We start from the raw sequence: 25,923 nt of genomic DNA, 5'->3' as shown, positions 1-25,923 counted from the left end.
CTGACAGCCCCAGCCGGATACCTCAGCGGAGCTCGGGCGGTGCGAGCCTCGTTTCCTTGGGAGCTGGAGAAGGCTGGCTGCTCCTTTCGGCTTCACGGATTCATTTCCACGGTGCGCAAAGTGCCTCAGCCGCTGGGCAGCCGCAGTGCCTCCCAATTACTATTTGCTGGCGTATAAGACGACCCGGCATATAAGACGACCCCCCCAATTGGAGGCATCTTTTTCAGGGCAAAAAAGTCGTCTTATACGCCGGCAAATACGGTATACACTGTCATGTCTCTTTTGTCAACTCATAAAATTGTGTTTACTGTCAGTTATTTTGCTATGCTGTCTCCCATTTGTTTCCTTTGATTGTATCATGGTCTCATTTCTATATCAATGTGTTGTCTGTTGTAATGATGCCATCAAACAGAACAAAGTCTTTTGTATATCTCTGAAAAACACACAGAAAAAGTTACTGTGCCATTCAGAAATCCAAGAACAAATGAGAATGTGGAAATTGCTTGGAACCGAATTGGAAAGAATTATATTAGACAGCACCACTGAAATGCAGAAAATTGTGCTAATGAGAAATATTGTATGGAATAACGATAAAATGAAGGGGGTTCTGGATAGAAAAAAGGTTGTGTGAGAATAAATGCTGCACAGTGGCAGAAAAAATGCAGAGCAATTCTGATGGAAATAAGTTGTTTGAAAGTGTGTTGTCTTACAAATGTTATTAGTTATCAAAATATAAACTATAAAGAAAAATGAAAATAATAGGAAAGTAGGGGAGGAAAAAGTGTAAGATAAAAGAGGAAACGAAAACAAAAGCATTGACTTCCATTTCTTGTTAGTGCGGTACAATAAGGTAATAGCATACAACCTCAACTTTTTATTTTTACATAATACAGATAGTCCTCAACTTACAACAGTTCATTTAATGACCAGTCAAAGTTATAACACTGAAAAAAGTGACTATGACTGTTTGTCACAGTTATGATTGTTGCAGCTTCCTCATGGTCACATGAGCAAAATTCAGATGCTTGGCAATGGTTCATATTTATGACGGTTGCAGTGTCCTGGGGTCATGTGATCAGCTTGTGTGACCTTCTATCAAGCAAAGTCAATGGGGAAGCCAGATTACCAATTTAATTGCAATGGTTCACTTAACAACAGTGGCAAGAAAAGTTGTAAAGTGGGGCAAAATTCACTTAACAAATATTTCACTTAGCAACATAAATTTTGGGCTCAATTGTGGTTGTAAGTTGAGGACTACCTGTAATATGTTCCTCACCATTTCTACAACAACAAACTTATCTAATCTGCAAAACTCAAAATTGAAGTTTCTTTTTTTTTCTCCATTAAGCATGAAGTTGAGAAGTGGTTTTCAAGTAAAAGCAAAGTTGTATTCTTTTCTTTAATTAATCAGTCGATTTAGTCATCTCTACTAACTCCATCAACTTTGAGCCAGTCATTCATTGTGAGTATTAAAATAATTTTCCATTTTTGTGCATAGAGCATTCTTGCTGCTATTAGCATATATAACATCAAAGTTCTACTTTTTCAAGTTCTTTGTTAGACCCAAAAGAAAAGTACTCCACTTCTCCACTTACAATAGAATTCCCTATGCCTCCAGGCTCGAAATTTTGAGCCTGGACAATCTGGAACTGCAGTCCAATCTAAGCATACTTCACAAAATTGTCTGCTATAACATCTTGCCTGTCAACAACTTCTTCAGCTTCAATCATAGTAATACATGGGCAAACAACTGATACAAACTCAAGGTAAACTGATACAAACTCAATTGCAGAAAATACAACAACAGAGTGGTCTATCTAGAACGCCCTACAAGACTCTGTTATTACAGACTCAACCGCTTACAGCTTCAACCTACCATGTCTACCATGGACCTCACTCCATTCTTAAGAGGTCCTTAAAGAGGGTGTGCATAAGCATACCAATGTGCCTACCATCCCTGTCTTACTGTCTGCATTTATCTGTATTTACTTCCTTTGTTCTTGTTTATGTTCATACTTGTCATCTTGTACATGTTTGACAGATAAATAAAACAAAATAAAGAAAAGAAGTCCCCAGTTTTATCTTTATATTCATTTAAAAATCTTCTGTATGAATCCTACTCCAATATTTCTTTGATGGAAGTGTATGAAGAGAAGTAAACATGAAGCCTTCAACAGAGTAAAGAAATTTTTAAAAAGCTATGAAATGATTTGGGTTGAAACAGAATTGAAGGAATAGAAGGCTTTTATTAGAGATTTGTATAATAATGCATATAGAATTGTAATCAATGCTACAAATGTGATAAAAATCCCAATCAGATTTTAAAAAAAACATCTGAGAATGGTGAAAATTGTAAGATTGCAAGTATAGTTAATGTACAATTGAACATAAAAGTTAAAATATGGGTGTGGTTTGCTTATGGAGAGCTTGTGTGAAATCTTTTTTCCATTTTCCTCTTCTTTTACAGTATATAAAAGAGGGCATGAAGAGATTGTTTTTTATTGTATCCTATCTGCTATTTCAAAGCCCTTTGAGTAATAACATCCCATTTGTAAAACTCTTCAAGAACTTCAATAAATCTTTCTTTGCTGTTATTTAAAGAAATTATCCAGATTGATCTGATGGGATTAGAAACATGAAATATCACCCTTTGCCAACTAGAATCTTTTAAATTTGTTGAAATTGTAAGCTCTAAAGCAACATAAATATTGCTTTTATGTTTCTTTAGAACAGGGGTCTCAAACACAATTTACCTGGGGGCCGCTGGAGGCAGAGTCTGGGTGAGGCTGGGCCGCATAAGGGATTCCACAAAAAAAGGTTGTTAAAAAAATATCCTCAAATGTCATCTACAGTTAATGATTTCTCCAATACATGAACTGTCCTGAACACATGAATGGAACATTGAATGAAGATCATGAACAGTTCCTCAGAACATGGCTTCTCCAGCTTACTCCTTGCTGCCAGAGACTTGACAACGCTTCCTCTCACATATCTGAGCCACATTTGGCTTGAGAGAGGAGGCACTTGAGACCCTCAGTATGGCTTGAAGATGATCATCAGTAAGTCTGGACTTGTACTTGGACTTGTTAAAGTTCAGGGTGGAGAAGAACTTTTCGCACAAATATGTGCTCCCAAAAAGGCACATGGTCCGCTTGAACATTCGGGAAAGCTCAGGGAAGCTGGGGGGCAATTCTCTCAAAAATTGCCCATGCTTGTCTGCTTTTCCATTCACCTCCCTAAATTTGGCCTTGAGATCAGAGTTGCATTGCAGGTCAATAAGCTCCATTTGAAGCACAGGAGGGGCATCTTGCACATCAAAGGTGAAGGGGTCTGCAAAAATTTGAAAAGTGGCTCTGTGCGTCTTGAAGTCTGCAAATCTGTGATCAAATTCCTTCTGTAGCTTCAAAATAGCATCAACATACTTCTCACCACTGAATGGTGTGCCTGCATCCACAAGTGCCTTGCATGCTGGGAAATGGCAAAGGTTTGTCTGAGAGAGCTGGGCTTTCCATAACACAAGTTTTGTGGAGAATGCTCTCACGTTGTCATAGGCAGCACTGACAAGCTGCCCCTGGCCTTGTAACTTCTTGTTCAGTACATTCAGCTCATGTGTGATGTCGACAAGAAAAGCTAAGTCCATGAGCCATTTCTGATCATTCAACTCGGGAACAGCCATCCCATCCTTCTCCATGAAGGCTTTCATTTCTTCTCTCAGTTCAAAAAATCTTTTCAAGACATTTCCCCTGCTGAGCCAACGTACCTCGGTGAAATAGAGCACATCTTCATATTCTGACTCCATTTCCTCTAAAAAAGCACGGAACCTCCTGTGCTTTAAGCCCCTGGATCTGATGTGGTTGATGCATTTCACAACAACAGACATCACGTTGTCACACTTCAGGCATTTGCTGCAAAGGGCCTGCTGATGGATAATGCAGTGCAGAGCAATAGCCTCTTCTACACCCTCCTCCTCAAGTTTTCTCTGAACAGGTGCCACCAGTCCATTTTTCCTCCCTGTCATTGATGGCACTCCGTCGGTTGTTATTCCAACAAGCCTATTCCATGGCAAACTGGCATTCTCAATGGCATCACACAGCTGGCGAAATATCTCATGAGCGGTGGTCTGGCCATGCATTGGAATTACTCTGAGCAACTCCTCTGTCACTTCAAAATTGCGATCAACACCCCGGACATAAATTGTGAGCTGAGCAGTGTCAGTTATGTCTGTGCTCTCATCAAGAACAACTGAATATGCATCAAAACATCTGGCTTTCTCACACAGTTGATGATAAATGTCACTTGACAGGTCAGAAATGCGCTCTGCCACTGTGTTGGCAGAAAGGCTGATGTTGCTGAACTGACTTTTCTTTTCCGGACAAACTATACTTGCAGCCTGTAATATGCATTTTTTTACAAACTCGCCCTCTGTGAATGGTTTTCCCGCCTTAGCAATCATCTCACTAACCATATAGCTAGCTTCGACTGCTGCAGCATTCTCTTTGGTTGTTTTCTTGAAGAAATCTTGTTGCCTCACTAGACATGTTTTAAGGCTGGCAACCCGGTTGGCTCTCTCATCCCCCTGATATTTTGCACATTCCTCAGCATCTTTAGTTGAATAATGACGTTTCAGGTTGTATTCCTTGTGCACTGCAACTTTTTCAGCGCAAATAAGGCATGTTGGGATGCCCCTGTGCTCAACAAAAAAATACTGCGTCTCCCACCTTTGCTGAAATTGTCTGTGCTCATCACCTATCTTTCTCTTCACTGCAGGCTTTGGCTTTGACAAAGACATGATGAGGGTGTGACAAAATTTAGTTTATTCCACTTGGCGTTGCTCTTGTTCCACGTTTCATAGAAGTGTTTAGCCAGCTAGCGACGCATGGAGAACGTCTCGAAGCGTGATGTCATTTCCGCTTCTACTTGTCACAACAGCGCAGCAGATGACAAACAGCCAAGTAGCAGTCGCCTTTCTCTGCGTATGATTGTGGCATTTGTTGATGGTAGAAAGTACCGGAATGTCAACCGCAAAAAAAGGCGACTGCTACCGGACTGTTCGTCATCCGCCACACTGTTGTTACAAGCGTAGTGTGCATGAAGTCGGTGTAGCTTAGCCTAGCACCGAATGTCAGCCACGACGAGGAATGGCGGGTGGGACTTCCTTCAGAGGTCCATTCCCCCTGCGGGCCGCACTAATATTATACTTTTATATCACGGTGGGGGCCACAGGATATCGTCCTGCGGGCCGCAATTGGCCCGCGGGCCGCGAGAATGAGACCTCTGCTTTAGAAACTTTAAAATGGTCTTCCCCAACCTGATGCCCTCCAGAAACGTTAGATCTCTAATATGGTGGCTGGGAAATCCCAAAATATCTGGTACATTTGTTTGTATGTATGCATTTGGGAAATCTATTCCAGCAGTTATTAAATTCTTCAGCATTGTTCTTAAATTATTTTTTCACTTTCCCTGATTTGTAATTACTTTCAAACATAATGCTAGTTTTAATGCTATCTGTTTTTGAAAAGTATGCCATAAATTGCCTTAGGACTTGTTATGAATGTTTTATAAATAATTAACACATGTATATGAAAAGAAATATTTGCTGACTATTATACTTGATATCTTTATAATATGATATATCCCAATTTAACACACTTGGGGGAAACAGTGGTGGTATGATTAGCACTAAAATTGCTATGAGGTCAAGAAAGAAGATAATCAATTGCCAATATGCAAGCTATCACTAACTTTTAGTGCAGGATCAATAAAGTCAAAGTGGCTGAGATAAATTGTGCTCAGTGAAATCAGCAGAAAAATTCATGCAGACAGATTTTTCATTTCTTCCTGGGAATTGCAGAGGGAGGGGAATCCTTGGGAAGTTCTTTTAATTGGGGGCTGCTGAAATATAACTTGTCTCCTGTTATTAATCTTGCCCAGAAAAATAGACATTGGAGAGGTTCAGGAAGGAAGCTTTGTTAATTCAGATACCCAAGAGATGACTAACCTCATATGCTGAGAATGCATTTTCAAGAATAGAACTTCCTGTGTAGCGAAGGCATTGTGTCTGAAAATGGATAGAAAGGATTTATTTTTATTTTTTTTAAAAAAAAGGTTATGGAGAACAATTAAAGAAGTGGTATGGTGCATTTTCCATTTTTTATCACCGTTAAATAACAAAGTTACTCAAAACATTCTAGGTGGGGATCAATTTTCATTTTATCTCTGGGGTGACAGTGGGCTGAGAGATAATAACTGTCCCAAGTCACACAGCATGTTTTAGCTGATATTTTTACAAGACTAAGCTTGTGTTATCATAACTATAATAATTTGTCATGGTCAACCCAAATCCATTACAATGTTATCTTCAAGATTTTATGTGTTACGGCTTCCTGTTAAGTGTAATTGTGAGACCCCTAGTCACTGTCCCTTGTGTACTAAAGCTTATGTGCTCCATTCTCCTAGATAGAGCTATCAGGTATGAGCTGCAAAGTCCAGTCAACTACTTCATGATAGCAAAACTTTAAAAAGTTTTCTGTGTAACTTTGCTGCTATCTGGTGGTTGTCCACATTTTTGCAGCCCTGTTGAGAATAATTTCTTAGATTTTGGTATTCTTCAAGATCTCTCTTTCATGATAAGAAAACAATGCTAAGCTGTACTGGCAGTAAACCTCTCTCCTCCCATGAAATTGTTGCAGGAAAAAGACCACATCTCTTCAGGCCCTCTGCCATATTTAACAGGAAGCAATAATTTGCCTGTTTTTGACAGGCTGATATATCATCCTCAAAACAAATCACCATAAATCATCCTCACAAAACAGATGATATAGTTCCTGTAACTCAGAGAAATGAATGCTAAAAAGAGGAATGCAATAAATTTACAGCATCTCCAAACATTGTCACCAAAAAATGCTGATCCACAGAAAAAACCCTATTTTAAGCAAAATAGAAATTTACTAGTATTTATATTTTAGTACACTTGCATAAGGTATCTTATGTAGATCCTCAATCTGTTTATTGCAAGTTACTAGTAAGTAAAATTTCACCTGGTTGGGATCTGTTTATATAAGTGAAGTACCTCCTCAAGATTCCCCTTCTATTTTATTCAGAATGAAGTTTAGATAAATTTAGATAATTTATAGTATTCCTAAATTATTAACCAGCATAAGTCACATTTCAAATGCAATATGAATCCAAAAACGTTTTTGAGAAGCCACTCAAAAGAAGAAACATAGCATCTTGCTTTAAAAGGGGTAGTTAGGGTTAGGTTAGTTTACTTATTCTGTCATCTGCTTTATTTCAATTAGAATAGAGCTGGAAGGGACCTTGGAGGACTTCTAGTCCAACCCTCTGCTCAAGCAAGAGTCCCTATACCATTTCAGACAGGTGGCTGTCCAGTCTTTTCTTAAAAATCTCCAGTGATGAAGCACACAAAACTTCTTGAAAGCAAGCAGTTCTCACTGTTAGGAAGCTTCTCAATTCGAGGTTGCTTCTCTCCTTGACTAGTTTCCATCCATTGTTTCTTGTCTTGCCTTCGGTGCTTTGCGAAATAAGTTGACGCCTTCTTCTTTGTGGCATCCCCTCAAATACTGGAATATCATGTCACTCCTTCTTTTCTCTAGACTGGCTACACCCAAGTCCTGCAACCGTTCTTCATATGTTTTTGTCTCCAAGTCCTTCATCATCTTAGTTGTTCTTCTTTGCATTTTTTCCAAAGTCTCAACATCTTTTTTGTAATGTGGTAACCAAAACTGGATACAGTATTCCAGGTGTGGTCTTACTAAGGATTTATAAAGCATACTAATGCTTCAAATGATTTTGATTCCATTCGATTAGAATGCAGTATTACAGGCTAGTTCTGCTGATTGCCAGGAGTTGGATTCTGAGTGGCTCAAAGCTGACTTAGCCTTCCATCCGTTCGAGGTCAATAAAATGAAGGGCCAATATGCTGACTCTATAAACTGCTTAGAGAGAGTTTTAGCGGTATATAAGTCTAAGTGCTGTTGCTATTACATCTGGTCACAAGCAGAAGTTTTGTAGAGGCTGCAGAATGACGTGCAAATAAGTCTTAACACTCCATCTCTCTACCCTTTGATTCTCAATCTAGAGCCAGCCATTAGGAACTTAGAGGATCTATTCTAAGCTATTCTACTCTGTTATGTTTATTTTGGAGATTTTTCATCAATTTTATTAGATTTGCCTGCCAGTGTATGTTGGACTATTTACTGGAGTGTTTATTGGATTAAAGGGACCTCTGGTTGTGTCCTGTGGGGGAGTGAAGTTGCGTATGTAGGTTTATATGGTGGCATCTACTATCCCAGGTTTACAGGGGCTAGCAAAAGGATCACTGAATGTCTGAATGGGTAATGGTTTTTGAAATTAGATAGCCTTATACTGTCTTGCAGCTGCTGCTAAGTGGAAGCAGATTGAGAACAATGCAGTCTGATAGTTGGCCTAGAATATGTTGTTGCTGAAGGTGGATGAGCATTGTTAATTAATTGGTAGGTGGTCCCTGGTTCCTGGGAGATAATCAGTGAGGTGTGGGAAGGGAGATGGAGAGAGGGCAGACACCAACATCCCAGCTGCTATGGGCAGAGGAGACATGATAGGAATTTGGGGGTGGGATTATCATGGGAAAGGTGAAACCAATGGTTGAAATTGATTGTGCCTTCCAGATTCTAGCATTCAGCCTCCGTGCCAAATCTCCGAAGCTTCCAAAGCTTGTGCCTCTAGCTGCAATTATTAAATGCCATGTTATTTAAAACCCCCCCCCCCCCCCCCCCCCCCCCCCCCCCCCCCCCCCCCCCCCCCTCGTTCCCCCCCCCCCCCCCCCCCCCCCCCCCCCCCCCCCCCCCCCCCCCCCCCCCCCCCCCCCCCCCCCCCCCCCTCTCATCCATTCTTATTATGGGTGAGGTGGTTGATCTGGCACGTATTACTAAGACCTAAATAGGTGTAGACCAGGGACGTGATGGCTCAATGGCTAAAGACGCTGAGCTTGTCAATCAGAAAGGTCAGCAATTTGGTGATTCAAATCCCTAGCACCACATATGGAGTGAGCTCCCATTACTTGTCCCAGCTTTTGCAAACCTAGCAGTTGGAAAGCGTGTAAAAATGCAACTAGAAAAAATAGGGACCATTTTGGTGGGAAGGTAGCAGCATTCTGTGCGTGTTCAGCATTTAGTCATGCTGGCCACATGACCACAGAGATGTCTTCAGACAGCGCTGGCTTTTTGGCTTTGTAACGAAGTTGAGCACCGCCCCCTAGAGCCTGAAATGACTAGCACGAAGAGTTGGTTTTATCTGATTTGAAAGATAAGGATGTGCATTCCATCTTCAAGAAGCCATTGCTGTATCTAATGATGCTAGACAATTTTTATCCAAACTTATCTCTTTAGTGAATGTTTTTGAGAAGGTTGCACCTTCAGAGACCTCTGAAGGAAATGGATTATCTCAACCTTTCTCAGTCAGATTTCAGATCAGGATATAGTATCAAAGCATATCCATCATACTTATGAACAAACAATGGTATAACCAAGATAGTGGTTAAACAATTGTCCTAGTTCTTCTTGGTCTCTCAGCAGTTTTTGTTATCATGGATCATGGTATCCGTCTGGATTGTCTGAGTAAACGGTGAATGGATGGCACACTCTTGCAATGGTTTTTCTCATTTCTTTGTAACTAGTTCTAATCAGTGTTGATGGGGAAGAAAATAATTGGAATATCCTTCATATGTGAGATCTTACAGGACTTAACGCTCTTGGTCCTTCTATTTAACTTTTACATGAAGTTAGTGGACTAGGCCATCTATTGACACAGGATCAAGTGATGTCAGCCTTTGGAGTCAGTCCAAATCAGGAAACAGATTCCACAAAGGGGAATGGAACTCTCCATTATTGTTGCATGGTATATGAGCAGAATATTAAAGCCTAGAAAATTTCTCTCTCCTCCAATCCAGAGAATCAGGTCAGCGCAATCTCAAGTTTCTTTGTCACTTTTTTGTTTCAGAGCTAAGCTTTGTTTACAATATATAACTGCTCTTGAATTTCTTTCTCAAGGTTGTCTTGATGCTCCTGCATAAATATCAGTTGTACATCTGGTGTGATTGAGGTTTTGTGCCAATGCATAAGAGCTATTGGGATCTGGATGGGAAAGAATTAGTGAATTTTCTATCTGTGCAGTAGCTTTTCCCCAGACAGAACTGGTGCTCAATTTGAGCTCCTGCTCAAACAGCAGGTGACAAATGTGCTAATTGCACCTTTTCTTAAACTGGGAATTCCTTCCCACTATCATTCATTCCTTGGTGACCTTCTGCCTGCCTTATTACAGTGTATTGTACATGGGGCTTCCCATTAAGACCACTTGAAAGCCATACTGATCCAGAATAGGTTGGCATGGGCAGTTATGGGTATACATCCTGCTGTGTTAGCCACATTGATTACCAGTAAGCTTCCAGTGCAATTTGAACAGCTGTTTGTGATTTATAAAGCCCCTTATGTCATGGGGTTTGGCTATTTGAAGGATTTCTTTTCTCCCAATGATACTGCCCATGCAGGTAAGATTTGGGAGCATTGGTATGCTTATATGCCATCATTAATGCAATGTCATCTGATGACACCCAGCCCAGCATGCTTTCTCTGAAATATAAGAGCATATATATCCCAAAGGTGCTTTTTCCAAAGGCAACTGGACTTTGGAAGTATGTGCACAAAGTAAGAGCATATACTTAAAAAACAAACAAACCCCAGGCATTGATAGTAAGGGGATGACTGCTTGATTGATTGAATATTATAGCTGGTATTTTCTGCTCCAAATGGTGTAAAACAGAGAGGGGGAAATCAACATTAACTGTGATTTATAGCATTAGTGAAGAACTAATTTAATCACTGTATTCATCCAGATGGTGTCAATTTCAACAGTTATTTCTTTTTCCCCCCAGTTTTTTTAAATAAAGGACGTTATTTTAAATGCTGTTCTTAACAAAAGAGTGTCTAGAACAATAATATTGAGCCCTTCAGGCTTGGTGTGTCAAAAATTTGGAAAATGCCTAACTTGATTCTGTTGTCACACTTCCCCACCCACCACCCCAACCTCTCTCTCCTTCCACCAGGCCCTTCTGAACAATAGCACTCTGACACTTGGCAACAGCACAGTGGTTAGACGAAGGGTCTTCAAACTTGGCAAGCTTAAGACTTGTGGACTTCAACTCCCAGAATTCCTGAGCTAACATGACTAGAGGAGGAATTCTGGGAGTTGAAGTCCACAAGTCTTAAAGCTGTCAAGTTTGAAGACTCCTGGGTTAGACCCAAGCCTCAACTTCATCCTAGTGCCACTGCTGCCTGTCAAAAAGGCCATCATGCGTCATTCCCCAAGGTGTGCAAGCCTTTGGGAATGGTACAATTGCCTCCATGGCCCATTGTTCTCCAAAATCTTCCTTGCACTGCTCACTTTCAGGTGATGTTTACAGACATCTATGGCCCACTCAAGGTTGCATGAGAAATCATGAGGCCTTCAGAGAATGCTCTTCTGCGTTGTAATCAGCTTCTGAAAGCTATGCAAAAGCACATCATATTCTCATGAGTTTATCAGAGGCCTAGGAGGCTGTGTGAGACCATAGCCCTTTTGTGCAATTTCTAGAGAGTCCTTAGGTCATGCGAGAGCACACACTATTCCTGCGCAGCCTTCGCAGACTCTGGAAATTGTAAGCTTTTGAAAATACATTAATCGTTGTTGAGTACTGATAAAAATAGGTGTTTAAAGCAAAATGTTGTGCCATGTCACCTTTGACACATGCATCATAGGTTTGCCAATACTGCTCTAAGAGTTTTTTAAAATGTGAGCTTTTGTGATTTTTCTTAATCTCTATGGATAAATTACTACCTCTGAAGAACTCCTGTGTAACTGTCTCCCACAAATATTTTCCCCTGACTTTGTACTGTTGCTGTGATTACAAGTGTCCTGGGAAGAATAGCAGGAAATATTTTCTTTGCACATTCTGCCCTAACACAATGAAGGTGGGTTTGTTTGGGTACACGTGCTCAGGTGTGCAATTCCTCAAAACTGCATCTGGCACTATGTGATATCTTCAGGACAAAAAAGACATTTCCTTATAGATGTTTGAAGATATGTATAACTCCCATGATACCTGTGTCCATGTTCTTCATTTTTTAAAATAAATATTACATTATTTCCTGGATTTCATAGCTCTTACAAAGAATTTCATGCATGTTAGTGCCAATAAATACTTTGGTATATAGCAGCAGCAATTACATCTTGTATGCCTGACTCTCACAAAGACAAAACTGCAATTTTGCTGTGATTGCACCTTTGTGGTTATAATTGCTATAAGCTGATCTGAGTGAGATACATGCATTAGAAGAGTGGGGTAAACTCAATCCATAAATAAACAAAGGAACAGCTGTACTGCATTTTCTTGGAGCTGATCAAATGGTTATATTGATCCCTTCACATTCTATATGCTAGCTCAGCAGATTTCAAATGAATTTCTCCATGCTCTGTGGAACTTACACTATCAGGAGCAATTCTACTACTAGAGCCAGTTTTGTGTAGTTGTTAAGACAATAGGCTTGAAATCAGGAGATCAGAAGGTCTTATCCTGCCTTGGGCACAAGGGTAGTTGGGTGACTACGGGCTGGTCAGTCTCAACCTTAGGAAAGAGGCAAAGGCAAACCACTTCTGAAAAACTTTGCCCAAAAAACTACAGGGATTTGTCCAGGCAGCTTTTGAGAATTGAATGCAATTGAACAGAAGACAGAAAATTCTACTAATGGAATAATCACATGGATAGAGAAACAAGCTGGTTGACCATTTGTTTTATGCTGGGAGATGTAGAATCAACACTCTTGCTATGATATTGTAGTAGCAATTCTATGCCTGTCCAACTTAAAATCATCATAGATTTCCCACCACCACCGCCTTATTATAGATGTTTGCAATGCCCAGTAAGATAAAGCAAGAGACCATCTTTGGAATGCCTGTCATATAAGTATGATTATTATCAATGTTTAAGGGTATGGAAGTACTTTAAGAATTCTTTAGTAGTCATCTGGTAAGAGGACTGACACTAGTTTACATTACAGCTGTGTGATTGTTGTCTACACTTAGTAGTTAAATAAGCAATGATTTAAAAAACCATTGCAGGGTTAATTTTTGTCCTAGTCACGAGACTTCTCTCCCACTTTGGGGGGTTCCAAAATCTATTGATAGTTGAGTTTTATTAATAGGCTTGATATGGTTGTTTCTAATATGAAGGATGTTGGCAGCCTTGGAAGCCATCTTTTACTTGAAAGCTTCGGGGCTGCCACATTTAGTGCCTGGGAATTTGGGAGGGGGGATTTCACAGTGAGGTAGAAGATTAGAATCAACAACATTATTTCTCAGAGAGTCAAGGACATGTTACCCTGCACCTGGAGAGGAGTGCCTGGAAGAATGTCTCCAGTTGGAATGATGATTTGATTGGGCCATGTGATGGACTGGTGGATGCAGGGGTTGGATCTTTGAATTTCTTTTGGGAAGGGAAAAACCGGAGCTCTCAGATTTGGGTTTTCTCAGATGTGCCAATATGACAATTCTAATCCAATGGAACTTTGATGAAATGCTTGTCTCAGAGTTTATTGGTTTGGAGTTGGCTAGTTGGAACGCTGACAGATGTTCCATCCAAGCAGAAATATTCAGTTGTTTTTGAGGTCTTTGGCAAACTGGATATCACACACACAGACACACACACACTCCAGAGAAATTCCACTGGCAGTAAGTATGTATTTGAAGAAAGAAGATGATTGACTGTAAACATTTTGAGAAAGGAAGAAGAGCCCATAGAATGGGCTTATTATTTAGTGACTATTGGAAAAGGGAGAAAAAGAAGTGTTTTTGTAATTATGTCAGAACACCAGAGAAATGTCAAAACCCACAATTTTCTATAGTCCATTTAAGAGGATATTTTTAGTAAAATGACAGATACAAAATAGACATCTGTGCTGGATACCTCTTAATGTTTGTCCTATTAGGTAAGAAAAGCTCAAGGTTAACGCACTTTAAAATGACAATGCTGCTGGATATCACCTTCACTTTTCAGTCTATCCCAGAAGTCTTTGATAAGATAATATACCATATATTTTGCTGTGTTTGTAAGATGCATCATGACCACCAAGCTGAGTTTCTGCCCATAACCCTAACTTATCTGAAGCAACCTGTTCAAGGAGCCATAGTTAAAGTGTATAAGGTTGCCCTACTCTGTTCTGTGTGTCAAGGTAGGCACAAGAAATGATGCATTGCTGTGGAGCTATGGGCCATTATCATCAATTATGCTGCGAAAACAGATCTTGTATTTGATATCAAAATAAAATCAATAAATATAAAGCATATATAGAAAGAAGTTACCTCTTCTAAATAATTCATTTTCAGCTGCTTATGAAGTGTTAATAAAATGGGAATTGATTATATCCTAGGTGAAAGGATATTCTGTAAAGCAGGTAGAGCAACAGAGCAGTGCCTATGAGTCACCATCCCATTTATTCTGTGAAAGAGGGGGACCATTAAAGGATGCTGCTGAGACATTTGCATTTGAAGTATCAGGACTTGTTAAAAAAAATACCACAAAGTCAAGCTATGTAGGGTTTTAAAGGTTAAAACCAGTTTTTTGAATTGCATGGAGAACATTGGGGGCTCAGTGCCAAGCTTGGTCACAGGGATAAAGAATTCGTGTGGTGCATACTATAATAGCCAGGTCACCATATTCTACATTAGTTAAAGCTTTGGGGCATCTTTCAATGGCAGGCCTATGTACAGGGTATTGCAATAATCAAGATGGAAAATTAGCAAGGCATGATGCATTGTTGTGAGGTTCTCACACGCCATGTAAAAATGTTTTACAAACAAAAACTACCGTAGGTGAAGGCTCTATCACCATATCCTGCATCTATCCATCCAATTGTATCCATCCCTAAGGTATGAGCCTGGTTCTTCTTGGGTGGTGCTCTACTGTCAAAGGATAACACCAAATATATCAGAAACCTACAATAATAAGAAATCTATTTGGCCTGGTTTCAGCACCAGCTTGTTTTGTCCATTCAGATCCTCAATAACCCCAGGCCACCTTAAACAAGGCTGTTGGCCAAAATTTGATAGCTGCCAGTGGAATAAGAGGAGAAATAATGAAAAATTTCCCCTAATCATAGTACAGCATTGAACTTGAGTTTGAACTTGTCAGTTTCATTTTTCACTTTAACTGTTCTCTAATCATATCTTACGACACCCCCTCAATTCGCTCCTCATAAATAAATACACCAATTGCAATTTAATTATTTGATTTCAAAATTTCTTGGCAGTCCAGATTTTTCTCTATAGTTTCCTGAACATTTGTATAAAATATATTTTGGAAAACTACAAACAAAATATTTCTATTAATAAAGAAAAAGTATGATGAATGTATATTAGAATGAGTGTTTTTTTAAAAAATATTGTGTGGCAAAACGTATTAGGCAAAAATATAAAAATGCAAAAATATAAAAATGCATTACCAGCTACTGAGAAGAAATAAAAATTAATCAAACCCATAAACTTTCCTGAATGAAATGGAAGACTTTGTGTCATGGTCCTTTAGCAGTAGATCAGCAGTAAATCATTAATCTCTCTTTCTTGAAGCCTACTCCTTCACTAGAATTTGAAGAAATGTCAGAGACAGGGCTAAGTTAGAAAAGGCAAAGTTATTGCTAATTTTATATAAAAATGGAACCATACAAAAAAGTTAATTGCCTACAACCAGTGACTCCTATATCCATAATGGTTTAAACTTGCTTTTTTTTCTCCGACCCTTCCAGTTAATTAATGGATTCTTGGCAAGGTGTTTTGAATTCTTGAAGTTGGGTGGTTGTTATGAGTTTACATAACTCCCATCTCTGCCTAAAAAATGTTGGCTTCCTCCTCTTCAGACACAGGAAATAGTGTTTCTGTAGAAGTAATAAGACACAAAATCTGTGTTTATGGTCTGCATATATAGTCACAAGGCAAAATTTGCAAAGATAGTAATATTTTTTCTAAATATGGACAAATTACAGTATTAATTTATAAATGGTATAGCAAGATAGGAGAAAAAAGTAATTTTCTACTGAAGGCATTCTTAAACTGACATTGTTCTACTGACCTTACCTTCAACTTCAACCTTTACTTTCATATTCAGGTAAATTATATTAGAATGTTGGCTCCCTCTGCTAAGAAATGATGAGATGAGCCCCTTAGACTCAGACACAACTGGACCAGGTTTACCTTTTTTACAATGTATTATTTTTTCCAACTTATTCTGTCCTCTCCTAGTGTTTTTTTTCACAATTAGTCATTACCGGAATCACTTGTGTAGTCATGTTTATATTATCAGGATTTTGGATATAAGTATTATTCATTTTCATATGCATATCATTTAAGAAACAGGTGAGAAGTAATGGAATATATTTGCTTCTTTGAAATAATACTTAGTTCATATTAATTTTCATTGATGTGCACTTAGGAAATCTCAGTTGAAAATACTATGCTTTAAATTAACACATGGCTAGAAGATTGAATAATAAGGAAGAACTAGAGGTCTCTGAAGAAAGAAAGAAAGATTGGAAAGCTATGCATTTTTATATATTAGCACACTAACATTTTTTCTAGCTTACTGAAGAAAAACTGCTTTTTAATTACCATATTTCAGTAACGCAGCTGTGTTTTATATAACCTTTTAGCAGACAATTGAGAACAAAGCATACAATTAAGATTTCCGGTAATTTTCTGAAGTGCCATGGCCTTCAGAAAACAGTAGATTGTGCCCTGAGGTCCTTGTGTAATCTTATTTCATGACTCCATGAGCTCTGCTGGTATTCTAAATGCTACAATACCATTTCTGGATGACTGAGATTGAGAACATGTACTCCTACCCATCTTCACAATGTCATAGCTTCACCTTGTTTCCCTGAGTTCCTGAACTAAAATTATTAACTTCCATGTAGCTCTACAAATTTTTTCACTATTAAGATGTTTCTCCTAAACTTCACCAAAGAAGAGATCTCCTGTAGAATTCTTCCAAATTTTCCCAGAAGTTGTCTTATTCCAGAGTTCTAAAATAGCTGTGTTTTAGAGATGTACAATATAGTTGGCAACTGGGCTTACTATTTCAAGGTTTTGTCTTCCATTACCAGCACTGTCATCTTGCAATGCATTTATCTTGTAATAGAGTAAGGTAGGGTAGGTTGGCTTATTTTATTTTAATTTAGTTTAACACAATGGTCATTAACCAGTGGGCCAGGGACCACTGGTAGTCCATGAAAAAAATTTGGTGGTCCACAGAGAAATGTCACCCTCAAAGCATCTCCCAAAGAAATTAATCCAGGCTACATGGGAACACAAGGCTGCAATGCCCACATGGCCCACGGGAACACAAGGCTTGCGTCGCTTGCATTGCAAACAACATGAGGTAGTAAAGGGAGGGGAAAAGGCAGAGAGGGGTGATTTGCCTCACTCGTCCCACATGCCTCGCCTGGCCATCGGGCTGCTTCTTTCCGCTTCTTTCTTCTGCTGCTTTTGGCTGCACGCAAGGAAAGCAGCAAAAATCTTTCTTTCTCTCCCCCAAACTCCATCAAAAATGAGTCTTTGGTACCCTGCAAGTTATCCTGCTCCAAGAGGCTGTGCCAGCACGACAAGTCTCACAAAGACTCATTTCTGGCAGAATTTGGGGGAGAGAAAGAAAGACTTCTGCTGCTTCTGCTGTTTTCTTTGCATGAAGCCAAAAGTCTCTCTCTCTCCCCCTGAGAATGGAGCTGGAGATGGTATCCTGTGATCCCAAATAAAGAATGATCAATCAGTAGGAAAATGGGGTGGGAAATTCTCCTGCAGACTTTTTTGGGGATTTTTCCAGGGTTTCTGGTCTGTGGGATTTAAAATTATGAGTTTAGTGGTCCCTGAGGTCCAAAAGGTTGGCGACCCCTGGTTTAACATATATTTAACAAGAAACTAAGAAAAAAGAGAAGAACAAAAGGAATAAGGAAAAAAGATTTATAAGCAGAATAAAACTGAACAATAATGAGCCTCCTGGTGTCTTCCCTACCACCCACCCCCAGGCATCCCTTACTCCTTACCTGGGACTCTGCTAAAGAGCTCTTTATACTGCCTTGGGGTCACATGACCCTGATTTATGACTTCTTTTGCTGGAAACTGGCATTTACTTCCAGTTTCCAGCAATAAATGCATTGTTGAGAATTGATTTGCTTAATGACTGCAGTGTTCACTTAATGATCACTCCAAAAATGACATAAAATCAGGTTGATCATGTGATGACCCTCTTAATAACTGGCACAACTAACAACCATTATTCTGGGCTCAATTACAGACATAAGTCAAGGACAATTTCTGATAGCAAACCTAAGGCATTTAGTTGTAAAACACCAAATTAGCACAAAATTCAAAGCTTTCTGCATAGAAGATAGGCACAAGAGCTTACTTTTGCAAGTATCTGGAAAGTCAAATGTCAGGCTCAGGGAAATCCAAGAATAGTTCATGTGTGGTCCAAGGTTTCAAGTAATTCCACAAATGTATACTGACAAAGTTGCAGTTAGGAAATTTAAATGTTATTTGTCACAACAAGTCAGGCATATAACCCTGATTACCAGCTTGACTTCAATGGCTGAGTCACTGGCTGAGTCACACTTTTTCTTTCAAGTAGATGGCTTGTCTTCCTCTGCTCTTGTCTTTGTGTTTTCCCCATCCTGCTATACTTACCCTTCTTGTGATTTCTTGTTTTTGTTTTAATGTTTTAAATAATATATAAACTGCCCCAGAGTTGCTGGGAGTTGAGTGGCATATAAATTTCTACATTACTATTAATATATTATTGTACATTCCTATTTTGTGAATCAATGAGTGTTCTGTGATTGCAGCAGGTTATTTTAAAAAGAATACTTGGACTTTTGGGCTAAACTTTTATCTACGCATTCCCAAAAATAATATTAAATACGTTATGTATATCAGTCTAGCCTGATACTTTACAGATCTGTTAGAGAATTCCACTTATAAATTTTATCCAGCCAAAGAACTGATGTCCTAATACAGTTGGAAATGGTTGAAGAAGACTTATATATGGCATTAGTCTTGAATGAAATGAAATGAATTAAATAGAGCTTATTTGCCTTTCCCCCTATATTTTTCTTGTTCCCATACATCAAGAGAGCAATTTCATAGTTTAATGCATTCATAATAATAAGAGTATTTAAATTCCATTGTTGATCTGTTTGGAATGATTCCACACTTTTATAAAGTGATGTAGTGAATGTAGCATGATGGTCAGTTCCCTAAATATATTAGCACAATATTAAAAGGAAAAGAGTAATGGTGAAAGAATATGCTACATTTTATTAACATTGCTTTATTTTCAGCATAAACTTTATTGTGATTTTCAAAAATTCAGTAGTAATGCTACAAAGATATTTTTATTCCAAGCATCTACATTTTATGGAAATCAAATTGTCTGTTTTTGAGGTTAGTTGCACAACTTACATTAGATTTTTGCATTGTGGGTAAACAAAGAGATAACCATTAGGAAATACTCCCCACTCTGGGACTATTAGGAATTCCTCCTGAATCTGTGATGAACTCTCTCACTCCTATGGGATTGGCCCACCCTACTTGGGTTAGATAGGCTGCGGATCTGGTCTATCTGTAGTTGAATTGTCTCATGAATATCAGTCAGCATGACTTGTGGATTGGAGGTTTAGTCTAATATATTTGGAGGGAATCTGGTTGCTGAGGTAAGACATATTCACTGTATAAGGCAGCAGGACTATTCATTGTACAAACCTGAAATGACTTAGTATAAGATAGAGATATAAAAAAATCATTTTCATAGAAATTGTAAAAATATTATTTCCGTATATGGAAGATATATTTTCTACATTTTAATTAAAATTGGAATAGCTGCTGAGGCTCAGGTAGCAGAACTTCTAAAGATAGTGCATGTATCTGAATCATTTAGAATTGTGTGTGTTATATTCACTTAATCTTCCCAAACAAATAGGCTGTGAGGTCTTGTACTAAAAACTTCCTACAAGTACATTGGTAATTATGTATCTAAGGTAAATCAGCATAACTGACTTCCATAAAGTTAAATCAGTCTATTGTCGGTGTATACATTCAGTAATATAATTCTGGAGTTTAACAACACTTAACTGTTTCAAGGAGTAAATTTTGGATGTCCCCAAAGAATAGCAAAATATACGAATTTGCTTTTACTGAATTTGTTTATTACATACTAGGGGATTGGCCTCATATGCTAAACTAATCTTGGGCCTTTGCTTTGAGCCTAATGTTGGTTGGGAATGCTTTATTGTCTGATACACAAAATCTCTCAGGGGCCAACCCTGCAAAACTATTTTACAGTTTTACATTTGCTATAAAATTATTAAAATATATACTGACAAATGGAGTAAAAGTTAAATAGAAGTAATAGATTGACATTTCCAAATCAAGCCCAGCGAAAAGATTTAGAAAGTTTGTGGTTAGCTGTACAGCTGAAACAGCAGATTATAGAAGGATGCATGCATACAATTTCATTTTGTGGCAAGCAATGACATGGAAAGTGGAGGACAGTAGATGAGCAAAGTAATTGAAAAGGGAGATAAGAGGATAAAACCCTAATCTAATGTAGTGTACATCAATAAAATTCAATGAGCTTTTTCCTAAATTTCTTTCTTTATAAATCATCCTTCTACCCTATCCATGCACAGCTTCATACATTGACTTTTGTTCTTTAAACTTATTTTTGAGAAACTCAGCAACTCAGTCCAATTATGACCTTGGTTTTCCTCTTCTTTCCTCTTTTTCAGTACTTCATTCAAGTTTTTGTTTTCATGATAAACCAAACTTTTATTTTCATATGACAAAATAAACACAACCACTTTTATACAGACATTTAGCGCTTTGTATAATATTTCTTTGCATGAGACCGTATACTACATACTACCAGCATTTGCGCATATATCTCAATTTTCCCATCTTTAGTGAACATTCTACAGAGATGCAAAATTAATTTACTTGCTCTAATTTCACCTTTTATATCTTACAATCTTTCACTTCACAGATATTTTTCTGCATATTGTACTTAATGGTGAAACCTGCACAAGACCTATTTCAACACAACTAATATGGATTTGATGAGACATTTTTTAAAGGAAAGGGGGAAAAAACCGTATGGTATAATCTTTATAGAACTCTTGCAAGTTTCACTACAGAACCTTAACTTGACTGTGAAACAATTTAAAAACACAAAATCAAGCATTTAGTCAAAAGTTACTAGCCATAACAGCGTCAGTACTTTTAAATATGTTCATTTCTTTGTTGCAGCTTACAGAAACTACGTGCAATTGTGATTAATGAACCCAGAAAGAGGATGCATCCATGGTTAAGATTATATTCCAGTTTGAAGGCCATGTCTGGACTTATTATATTTTTATCAGCAGCTGACCTTGTCCTTGGTGCTGTTTTCTCCCCCTTCCTGGCTGAGTCTCTTTCTTGCTGTTTCAGCCATTGTCTTGAAGAATAACTAAGGTGTGATAGATTAGTGCTGACAGTTGTCCCTAGCAGCACAGCTGATAGGCTTTGTGCATTGGTTTTTCTAATGTCATTGTTTTCTAGAAAGGAGACAGTAATAGAATGAAATGGCCCTGCAGTTGAATCTGTGGTACACTCTCAAAGGGACTTTTTCCCCATAAATTTCACAGCACTGTTTTAACACAGCAGGCGCTGTGCGTATCATTACATGCTAGAAATAGCCTCACTTCTGCGTCAGCCTAGGACCAAAAATTTGTAATCTGTTTACAAGGATTTTGGAAAAATGCCATGTTCATCCATTCTACAGCTTAATTGTAGATTTAATTTCTTAATGAATTGCTTCTTCTTCCTGTCATATCTTTAAAACTAATTTACAAAGGAAATATTTTTATGCAGGCACTATTAAATTAATTTGGATACAAGATGAATCTTGCATAACTAACAAAGAATGTATGCTATTATTCTATGTCCTACCCTCCTTTGTCTGATGTATTTGTACATTTTCTAGGTGGACTTAGAAAATATTTTTTAAAACAATCTGTTCTGTTATTACAGGGTAAAATAGCTTAATTTTGGTTGTATTGGGCTGCTATTAAAAGTAATAATTTGCAGAGGTCAACTACAGAATTAAAAATAACTACAAAATTACATTTAATAGGGAGAATAATGGTAAACTCTTGAATAATTACAGCCAAAGCAAGTAAAAACCCAAATGAGGCTGTTGAACAAAATGAATTCTACCCATTTTGTTAAGCTACTGACCACACTTAAGTATGGCATGCAGTGGAAGGCTGCCTTCAGCTGTGTTGCCTTGTCCTAAACTATTTATAGCTGAAAGAAAGGATATATCTTAAAGACACATAGAGAAACATGGACCGTGTAGATTGATGCAGTTATATTCTAATTCCATATAATTTTTCAAACTTATTCCAAGTATGTTTTATTACTTACAATATTGAATTTCTAGTCAAAAGTCAGAAGGAAAATTGCATTTTGTTGAGTAAGCTAAAAACAGGGGTTACAGTATATGCAATCATATGGAGCTTCAGAAAGATTGGGGGACTTCAAGCAGAGCAGCAGCTTGAGTTGGGCTTTGAATGAGCAATTTAAAGATGTGAAGGTGAAAAGACTATAGCTGTGTGTTCCCATCACTCTGCTCACATGAGAACACTTTATATTCAGTAAGCCAGCAGTTCCACTGAAGACACTATAGATGTCTGTTCCCATTACTCTGCTCATAAGAATGCTCCCTGTTAGTATTTTTCTGATAAGTGATTCTAAATCAGATGTGGGCATTTTATGGCCTGTTGGCCATATCCAGTCCATTGGTGGTCCCCAATCTGGCCCATGGCATTGGCAATGGGACTTTGGTGGTACACCTTGGTGGCAGGTGTGAGGTGGCATCAGCAAAGAGCAGGGTATCAGCAGAAGGGCAGTGGGGCAGCATTGGCATCGGAGGCAAGGCAATGGGGGCAGTGTGGTGTCAGCCCTCCACAACAGTCCCAATTTTTCATGTGGCCCCTTGAGAAAATTAATTGTTCCAAATAGACACTAAGTTAATCTAGAAATAAGACTGCAATGGGTCAATAATTATTGACTGTTCTGGGAAGAATTTCAGCTGAAAATGGTACTGTTCACTTTGTGAACTCAGTCACTCTGATTATAGATAAATGTATAGCAATATTTGTGAAACAAAAAGCAAGGAAAAGAGCATTTCAGAAATAAAAGCAATTTCATTCTGCCAAAAGTAGTGTCTTTCTCTATAGAAAAAGATTTTTAAGTTTCAAAGCTACAAGTGGTATTTAGATTTAGATTTAGTTTTTTAATTTTTAGTTCTGGCTCCTGTAGATATTCCAGTTAGAATATCTAAATATAACACTGCAAGTTGCAGGGATCCACCTGTAATATTAATCTAGAACTGTTATGTAGTTATGGGCCTCCAAATTTGATGCTGTATCAATTGTTCAAAGTTCTTAAAGCATCTCTTCAAGATAAAACAAGAGTCAGCAAATAAAGCACAGTAAAAAATATACCTTTCTTTAAACATGTGAGAGCAGATGGTAACCCAGTCTGCAGATTCTAGGCAGAACTTGAGGTTCTCCCATCTGGGAAATTTGGGCAGGACTTTCTGTGTGATGAACCAAGACATGTCTACTTGTTGGTTCTCCATACAGATATCTAAATAAATGAGTTTATCTCACTTTGCTAATAAGGAGATGAGAGTAGAATTTAGCATAGAATCTGATATAAAACAGTTCTTACAAGAGAAGGAAGAATGGGGAAGAAACATCCAGGAGGCCATGGCAGGGGGACAAAACTTGGGAATAAAGGAGATTGTTGCCAGCTAAAATGACTAATATGGTCTTAGACAGCCATAGTGACTCGAAGGATGGACTATCGGTTTAAGTTCAGGGAAAGGATGACTAATGATCCTAAAAGAGATTAGGCAGTGTTTGTATTGCTGAAAGCTCATTGGCTTGTGAATGGTCCAAAGACTACAAAGTGTTTCAGAAGGAAAGGTGCATTGCAGAGAATTCTTGGTTGGAGTTTGAAGATGTTATTAAAAAATAATAAAGTTTTTCTCATTAAATGATCATCAAGTAAATCAAGAACAGTTGTCAGCTTCTCTCTCTGAACCAGAGAAAGAGGAAATCTAGCCTCTAATATATGTAACCTGTTTCTTATGGCAAGAATTAGGAACAGCAGATAGGGGTAGAATTAGAATAAAACACACATATAATATTGTATAATCTGTAGGTAGGTAGATACAGATACTTGTTCATTCTCTCTCTCTCTTCTGGAAATTAACTAAAGTTGAAGCTCAGAAAGAAAATGCTTGCACATTCTTTTCAAGTGTTACTTATAGAATGGGGAGAGGGAAGACTGTTTACATTACTATGTAGAGCAATTTGAAGCTGTAAATTGTATTTTCAAGACCAAAGAAGTAAATTTGATTTTGCTTTATCTATGGTTTGGATAAAAGGTGTCAAAATTAAAGGCATTCAGAGTGTGCTAAATACAGAATGATATTTAGGAAAGCAGATTCCAGTTAAATCTGGCCTTTATCATTAGACAGAGATTCAATGGTCATTGAGCAGAACATTGTGTCCTTGTCCTCCAAAAAGAACATCATGGTAAGCTAAAGACCAACAGTCTCATCCATTGACCAAAGAAAGAATTCAAGCTCAAAACTCAATTCCATTCTGCATTAGAGAAGGAAGACTCCTGATATTATTAAATTCAAGAATTACTATGGCTATACTGTATGAAGATTTTTATGTGTGTTTATATACATTCTATTGAAAATTGCCTTTTGATTAAAACACACATATACAGTGGGAAAAATGTTTGCAACTCCAATCAAGCAGGGAGAGGAGAGAAGAAACAACATAGGAGAAAAATGGTGGGCATTCCTCAGGCAGTGATCAATCAATATGAATAATTTCTTATGGGATGGAAAAATTCAGGAAAGCTGATCAAATACAGTAGTCTTGTTTGTTAACATATATTGACTCAAGTGTATTTATTTATTAAATTTATATAGCCACCTACTTGCTCACAGCAACTCTACGTGGCTTACAAACAATAGAAACACAGGATAGAAAAAAATAAAAAATAACCCTCCACTGACCCATCCCCCAGTGTCAACGCACAGTCAAATAAAGCCATTTGCTGGGCTCCATAACATCCTGGCTTCTCCAGGCCTTCTAGCAAAACCAAATCTTCGGGGCCTTACAGTAGAGTCTCAAAGTAGGAGCCACTCTAATTTCTGAAGAAATGATATTCCAAAGTGAGAGAGTCACCACGGAGAAGGGCCTTCTTCTGGGTCCTGCCAGATATAACTTCTTAGGTGACAGGACCAGCAACATTCCTTGTCTCCCTGCTCTGGTGGGTCATGTGGCTGTGACTGGCAAGAGATGGTTCCTCACATAAATATTAAAATCAAAATAATAGTGATATAATAAATGTGAATTCTTTTTGATGAATATAGGATTTGCACTTTCTATAGGGTTGTTAAACGTTGTACTACAAAAGTTTATTAAAATGTAAATTTGAAATAATGTACTGTATACCCTGTCATCACTGGGCTTCCAATATATATGTGAAACATTTTTGTTTTTGTCTCCAGCCTAATAGTGCACAAAGCTTTTTGGAAGGAAAGTGATTGCACTGACATGATTCCTTCTAAAAGAACTCCCAATAAATGTTTGTATTATTAGCATCAGTAATTGTGTCAACTTCTCAGACAGATAGACATTGTGGTTACAAAGGAAGCATATTATTCATGGTATCAAGGTTTTCAGTTTGTGGATTTTTTCCCCATACTGAAATTCAAGAAAACTG

The 25,923-nt window shown here is 38.1% G+C and overlaps 1 protein-coding gene and 1 pseudogene across 2 annotated transcripts in view; one reads left to right on the top strand and one right to left on the bottom strand.

The window, feature by feature from the left end:
* The window catches only part of APC (APC regulator of Wnt signaling pathway), a 147,630-nt gene that overhangs the window by 15,094 nt on the left and 106,613 nt on the right, over positions 1-25,923 (top strand). The window lies entirely within an intron of this gene.
* Positions 371-4,789, bottom strand: LOC148132513 (general transcription factor II-I repeat domain-containing protein 2 pseudogene; annotated as a pseudogene).

Source organism: Notechis scutatus, chromosome 2 (genome assembly GCF_049901735.1).
Source record: "Notechis scutatus isolate UNSWTSFEM ecotype Mainland chromosome 2, rNotScu1.2, whole genome shotgun sequence".
In the NCBI taxonomy this organism is placed as follows: Eukaryota; Metazoa; Chordata; class Lepidosauria; order Squamata; family Elapidae; genus Notechis; species Notechis scutatus.
The sequence above is the reverse complement of the archived record's forward strand: the minus strand, read 5'-3'. Positions and strand labels throughout refer to the sequence as shown.